The sequence below is a fragment of the Podarcis raffonei genome, chromosome 6, assembly GCF_027172205.1.
Source record: "Podarcis raffonei isolate rPodRaf1 chromosome 6, rPodRaf1.pri, whole genome shotgun sequence".
Lineage (NCBI taxonomy): Eukaryota > Metazoa > Chordata > Lepidosauria > Squamata > Lacertidae > Podarcis > Podarcis raffonei.
In genome coordinates this window covers 50,822,912-50,830,866 of record NC_070607.1, presented here as the reverse complement: position 1 = coordinate 50,830,866, position 7,955 = coordinate 50,822,912, and positions in this window count along the sequence as shown.

Sequence of the window (7,955 nt, the reverse complement as noted above, 5' to 3'; positions counted from 1 at the left end):
TAAACAGGTGCTCCTAGGGTGAATGTGGACTTCCTTCTGGGTCTGCTGCCACCTTCAGTCTTGAGGCCTGGGGGACAAAGGAGAAGAACTGGAGGTCAAAGCAGGGCTCAGAATGTCTGGAGGGGTCACAGGGGGGCTTCACTTTGCATTTGCCACCACTGATGCACACACTTACAGGAAGATCCAGCAGGAATAAGTTGGGTTAGAGCTCTAGTCCATGTGCACACTTGCCGTGACAGTGAACAATTCAATATTATCCATCTCTCTGAGGCAGGTGTGATTTCTGTAGTGTTCCAGCGTAGAAAGAGACTTGAAGCATTTCTCAAATTTTACAAGTCATGGACTATCATATGTTACAACATTCTTTACAGATGACTTGTGACAGGGGCGGACTTTGGTAATATGGTGCCCTGAGCAAGGAAACCCGCCCCGCCCCACCAAATATTTTTTAATTTCACAGTAACTGTACAATGGTACAGTTGCTTTTTTATGGATCTTCTCAGTATTACTATTTTGCTCTCCCTTAGCTTGGCGCCCTGTGCGTAGGAACTGCCCACGCCACCCTAAATCTGGTGCTGTTTGTGATACTGTCTTTGAGAAAAGTAAAAGTAGGAATGTCTGAGCACTGCCTTCTGGGGCAAATCATGAAGAGAAAGGGGTTTGTATTTTTTGCTGCTCTTAGACCTGGAACTGAAAAGGCTCCTGATTTGGAGGGTAGCTTGGAAGTACAGAGGAAGCATTGTCCTAGCAGTGATTTTTCTGGTTACACAATACACTGGCTGTTTCTTTGTGAAATCAAGCTTTGCCCTCATTTTCTGCTCTCACACAGAGTTGCCTGTAGCTCTGTCAGTGGCTGGGGGTGCTTAGGAAGTGACTTCTATTGTTTATTGCTATGGCATTATTGTGAAGTATGGCATCACCACTCTGATGGACACAAGTCCAAAAAGCAAAAAGACAACAAGATAGTTAGTGCTTGGCCTGTGGGAACTGTGATAGCAATAGCAGAGCCAGCTGCCAAATATGTAGTCGTACCTTGGTTTTCGAACGCCTTGTGCTTCAAACGTTTTGGCTCCCAAATGCTGTGTTCCGGTTTGCAAACTTTTTTTGGAAGCCAAATGTCCAACGTGGCTTACGTGGCTTCTGATTGAGTGTAGGAAGCCAATTGGAAGCCACACCTTGGTTTTCAAACATTTTCGGAAGTCGAACAGAATGGATTCCGTTTGAGAACCAAGGTACGACTGTATTAGCATTTATATACCTACCAATTAAGTATTCAATGTGCTTCATATAGGGTATCCTGATGATCTTTGTAGTAATTATGTAATAAGGTTAGTACTCCTGTCCTCTTATTGCAACAATCCTGAAATATACACCAGTACTGCTATTCTCATAATTCAACTGGGAGCCTGAGAGAAAATTATTTAGTTAGTTTGGGGCTGTGTTGAGATTTATGAGTCGCATGCCTCCTAAAGGAGGGGTGGGGAACCTGTGGTCCTCCAGATGTTGTGGACTAAAACACCCATCATTCCTGACCGCTGGCTATGCAGGTGAGACAGTTCAGCTACAGTCTAATAACATCTTGAGAGTGGCAGGTTCCCCATTTCTCCCCTGAAAGATCACGCCTGTGTCTTGGGGGTATTCTTCGACCGGACTCTGCACAGATGCACAGGTGATATCTGTGGCCAGGAATGCTTTCCTCAGACTTGCCCTTCTATGCAAGCTGCAACCTCTGGAAACAAGAACCTGGAGTCTGTGACCCAAGTACTGGTGAGCTCAATGTTGGCCTACCACGATGTGTCCCACATAGGGCTTTATTTGAAGAGTATTCAGAAACTGCAATTGGACTAGGGTGCATCACTGAGGCTGCTGGCTGACACTTGGCTACGGGACGATATAACATTTGTTCTCTAGGAACTATGCTGGTTACTAGTTAGTCGCAAAGTGTTCTTTAATTTGTGATTTGACTGAATTCTTGTATAGATTGATGTTAATTGTGTGGGTGACTTTTGGAATAGGCTATAAACGAGAAGAAAATAAAAATGAAAGGAAAGCTGGAAACATCCCACCCTATAGCCCCCATTCAACCATTACATTATACCAGTTATTTCATGCAGCTTTAGAAACATGCAGATCAAGCCAAGGTAAGAAATTTATTCTGTGTGAAAACAATGAGGGGGCAAAGGTACCACCCAAAACATGTTTGTTAAAGTAACTATGTCACATGCCGTAGAACCAGTTGTGAAACCACAAAAAAGTATGTGATGTCTTGCTCAATACAAGAGGGCAATGCTTCAAATTACGGAGGCAGTATTATGCAGGATTACTTCCTTTGTAGTAATTTTGAAATAAAGATGTGGCAAAACATTGACCTGGAACTAGCAGCTAAGGCGTACCTAAATCCTAAAGCTCCAGAAAGGACAATGCTCAGGTCAAGGCACCAAGAGAACAGAAGCTGGGCCTTGCTGTTTCCTTTCAACAATACCATTCAGTAAAAGCTGCAATGCCTGTAATAATGGAAGAACTAAGAAAGTATGGTAAAGTAGCCAGATTCAAAACCAATGAATCCAAATCAGAAATAATGTATATGGGTATTTCTCACTCTGATCAATCAATCACTCAAAACAGACCAGTTGTAAAATCTGCCACAAGGCAGATAGAGTGCCCATAACTAAAAATCTGTCAGCAAAGGAAGTAAACTTCACACATTTACTTTTACAGGTACAATGGGGTCATAGATCTTGGAAATACCTGTATTCATCATGTTCAGGTCACATAGCCGCTGTAAAGATTGCTATCTATCCTTCCAAAATTGTTGTTTATATTTCAAGTGCTGCCAATTATCATTACAACCAAATAATTCAGAATTTGGCAGTGCTTAATAATCAAGCTCATACACAAAGGGAGGGGAGCATGACTAGGCTACAGAATTATATCTGGAAGTGTTCCAACTGGTGGGGTTGGAATCCTACACCTGCAAACTTATTACAATGCCTTTCAACTAAAGGATTTGATGTCATTGATCCACAGATAATATGGTAAACAATGGGTGGATATAGAAATTTTGGATCCAGTATGTAAAGCATGTCCTTTTCTACCCTCTTCACTTGCTAAAACCCATACCATTGCAAATCCTTTCCTATGCACCGCACTGAATATTTGGAAAACAAAGTTTAAAAAAATGGCTGCTCTGATATCTCTTTGCTACTATCCATCTTTTAATGAAGCAAGGAAATGCTTAGATTGGAATGGCTGGAAACAGACAGGCTTTTATAGACTTTTATGCAAATGGTATTCCTCTACGAAAAGAACAATTCATATGGGACAAAGCAAATCTTAAATGGTCGTGGTACCATTTCAATCAGGCAGAGGGCCTTCTCAGTGGTGGCGCCCGCCCTGTGGAATGCCCTCCCATGAGATGTCAAGGAAATAAACAACTACCGTACCTGTCTTGTAGAAGACATCTGAAGGCAGCCCTGTTTAGGGAAGTTTTAAATGTTTGATTCTATTTTTAATATTCTGTTGGAAGCCACCCAGAGTGGCTGGGGAAACCCAGACAGATGGGCAGGATATAAATAATAAATGATGATGATAATGATAATGATGTTAAGTTTCTTGTTAAACCCAGATACTTCCACTCAGGCAAGCACACGTTTTGCTAACCTCTTTCCATTCTCTAAGGGCATACCTTCCTTGATTTTTAAAGCTGTAATAAACCTAGAATATGGCAATCCTTTGTACCCCAAAATGCCAAGGGAGATGGACCTAGAAGTGCATATACCAAATGAAATACGGACGGCTTTGTGGTCCAAGAGACCATTGAGATAGGTTTCTGCAAAAATCAGGGAATCCTCATTAAAACTTCTGCATAGGTGGCACTTTACACTGGTGAGGTTATCCTGAATATCTACTAGATTTGTGATCTCTTTAACTGTGCACAGGACCGGCCACCCGCCCAATGTCAATTCACCAGTTGCTCCTTCCTGCCCACCTGCTGTTGCTTCTCCCTCCCTCTTTGCCCCTCAGTCACTACTGACAAATCTAGTCCCTCTTCCAGAGCAACGTAGGGAGCTAGTGCCCAGGCCACTGCTGCTTTGTAAGTAGGGAGATGTGGGCGGCTGGCTAGAGAAAGGGAGAAAGGGAGAAACATGGTCCCAGTGCTTATAGCAGCAGGCAGGTAGTAGGAAGTGGCAATGAGAAAGAAGGCAGAAAGCAACAGTAAGGAGGCGGAAACATGGCTGGGCCAGTTTCTGGTTACAAAATGTTTTGTGCTGGCCCTGGCAATAGATTAGGTGTCTGATTAGATTATTATAATGTATGCTTTGTGAGGTTGCCAGCCATGGCAACTGGACATTTAAGCTGCTTCAAAAGGTTTTAACTGGTGCCTATAGTTCTGATTTTAAAACCACAGCATTACATTGTCTATTTGGCTGCCAAATTCGTTTCTGGCCTAAATTCAAAGTACTGGACCTTGTTATGTATTGAGGTTCTCACCCTGGCCACCAGGGGTATTGTGTATACAGTTTTCATTCAGGTCCATGTCAGTTACTTTAGGTGGGAAACCCTGGGTGGTTGTTGCTACAGTGTTGATAGCCGGCTGCCTATAAAAGCAGGCCGGTTGAGCTGTTTGCTGTTCAGTTCTGTTCCAGCTTACAAATAAAGAGCTGCTTTGGAAGAATCGCTGTGTCGTCTGATATGTTCACCCACAACTTAACACTGGCGACGAAGGTGGGATCGATGGACATCAGAGCACAGCCAGACGTGGCCACCCTCTGAGATGAGCTGAATCACGGAGCTGAAACACTGTGCAAAATCACGGAGCAGAACCAATTCAGAGCTGACCGTTCTGGCTAGAGCACGGTGTTCCATCCATCACCTCCACGTCAGCATTGGAACCATGGCTTCACTCATGCCTCTACCGCCGTTTGCTCCAGCCTCTGAATCATGGGACTCCTGTGTTGCTCGGTTCGACTGCTAACTCCAAGCAAATGAGCTGACAAGAGGGTCTGTAGAGCAGAAGCAGGGCCTCTTCCTCAGCCTTGTGGCCCTGAGGTGTTCGCGACGGCCCGAGCATTGGTTGCGCCTTTAGCAGTCCAGGCAGCGCCATGGGACATGATTCAAGAGAAGCTCCGCAACCACTACGTACCAAAGCCGTCCAAGATTGCTGCCCGCCATGCGTTCTACCACTGGAACCAGGCAGAGGGGGAATCAATTAACAACTAAACCGCCGCCCTCTGACAGGCTGCAATGCACTGCAAGTTCCAAGACTTAGACGATGCCCTGATGGATGAAATCATCTGTGGGGTCCAGGACATCAGTCTGCAACGGCATCTCCTCGCCAAGCCAGACCTCACGCTGCAGAAAGCCACTGAGGAGGCTGTGGCGTCAGAAGCTGCTGAACTCTCCGCCCAGGAAATCCACAAGGCCAGTAGCCCATATTTAAAAGACTATGTTCGCTGGACAAACTGCACATGTAAAGCTGTATGGTGAATAGGGTCAATTAATATGCTTATGTGCCTTACTGAAACCAATAAGGGTATTGCTGTATGTAATGGAACCACTATGATTGTAACTAATGCCTTATCTCGGTGGGGAGGGGTGTTATGTATTGAAGTTTTCACCCTGGTCACCAGGGGTATTGTGTATATAGTTTTCACTCAGGTCCACGTCAGTTACTTTAGGTGGGAAACCCTGGGTTGTTGTTGCTACAATGTTGATAGCCGGCTGCTTATAAAAGCAGGCTGGTTGAGCTGTTTGCTGTTCAGTTCTGTTCCAGCTTACAAATAAAGAGCTGCTTTGGAAGAATCGCTGTGTCGTCTGATATGTTCACCCACAACTTAACACCTTTAAAGCCCTTGTCTGTGGTAAGAAGACCTTAACCACTTTCTCCCCAATTTGAGCCTTAAGTTCAATATTACAGGCCCTGCTCTATGTCCACTGGCATTAGATTTAAGAGTGAGCACAAGGGATACCTGTCTCTTTTCTTTAATGGTACCTTGATTACAGAACAGCCTCTCAGGGAAGATCCAATTGGTTTCAGCTTCGCTTGGCTCGTTTATTCCTGCAGGGTTTTGTTTATCATATATTAATTCTGATCTGCAGTTGTTGCCGTTTGGTTTCTATTCTTATGCTGACAATTCTCTTTAATGCAATTTATTTTTGTATGTTTTAAATAATTATTCTATGCAGTTTATTTATTGGTCCTGTTTAACATACAGGTCAGTGGCTGTCCGATTCCTGGGAGTCACTTTAAAGCTGCACATTTGGTAGGAGCAAGCTGTTAGACAGTTTATGGGACTTCAGCTGGAGTAGGAGTAAAGAGGCATAACAGTTTTGGAAGTATAACGATCACACTTGAAATCTCTCCTAGGATTCCAGTAGAATACAGCAGTATTGTTATTTTTTAATGTACTTCCCTTGCTGTGCAATGATCTAAAAGGGGGGAGGGGAAATATCAGTGGATCAAAACAACACAAAGATGTCAATAAAATAATTATTGCCTGGACACTGCTCCTTCGTTCAAGTTTTTCCAACACATTTGCTCTAATTGAGCTAAAATTGCTTGCAGTTAATAGTAGTGCAATCCTTTCCTCCGTTATGTAAACAGGAGGATATTTTCTATCTATTTCTGGCAACAGAACTTGAAGATATACTGGCATTAGGGATCCATGGAGGTATAGCATCACACTTATGGTAGCATAAGATTACTCTGCTATAACCAGACTTAACTCCACCAGTACTTAGGCACTAAAAGAGAATAATTTGTACAAACACCCAAGGAGAATACCAAATATTGGTATATTGCTAATATTCATCTTCTCAGAATCCGTACCAATAGCCTGCCTCAGGATTCCAGATCCAAATCCCTCATAGGAATTTTGGTTCAACTCCAACATCTGGGGATGCAAGGATAAGGCTCCTCCTTCAGATAAGCAAGAAGGAACCCATGCTTTAAAGTATAGCTGCTGCAAATGTCTTCTCTTTCTTTCCTTCCCTTTTATTCCTCGCAGAATGGAGAAACCGTATTGGAAAAACAATCCTTCCCCTTCAACAGCTAGTTGCAGTGTCAGGCTTAAGTATAAGGTGTGCAGAAAACAAGGGAGGTGTTGGCCTCAGACTTCAAAATGAAGATAAACTCCTACCATGCACAGATGAAGGTGACAGGGAAAAGCCACTTTTACAAAGAGCAGCAGGTATTCCACCCAGTTACTGCTGGTCAAACATTAAAGGCAAAAAGTGATAGCAAAGTTCATTTGGTTGGGTAGGAAGGCAAGCGTGAATAAAATAGGAAGAGAAATTTGTAAGAAAAGAGAATTGGAAATTGCTTGCTTGGAAATATATTATGAAACATGGGTGATGAAAGTATTTTAGAGCAATGGAAATCAGACAGTGCAAACAAATATAAGTAGACAGGGAAAATGGTGCAATGGAGAAAATTACATTGTTAATGTGGGCTTAAATATATGGGACAAACATTGAAAAGTTTTGACACCTAGCACATTGGCAATAGCACCCATACTAAGAGGGTGAAATATGGACATTTAGAAGATTTAGAAGATGTCAGGATATGGCAATAAAGAGATATGAGTAAATGTGAAGAGTGGGAGAAAATAAAATGGGAAGATTTGTACGAGACAAGTGCCAATACTGCCTATTTTCCATTTTATTCAAATAAAAACCTTTTTAAATATGTTGAGACAAAAGGTTTATGCAATGTTAGTTCTACTCAGAGTAGACTAATGGAAATTAGTGTACATGACTCTGTTGACACCATTAATTTCAATAGGCCTATTCTTTGATTGGGTAGAATATCGCCTGCACATTTTCCTTCCCAGTAAGCCAATTGTCTTCATACCTGAAAAACAAAAACAAGCACACCAGGAGATCTTAAAAAATCTTCCTGTTTGTCACTGGCTCACTGTGTGGAATTGGGAACACTGCTCTGGTATCTTTTCAAT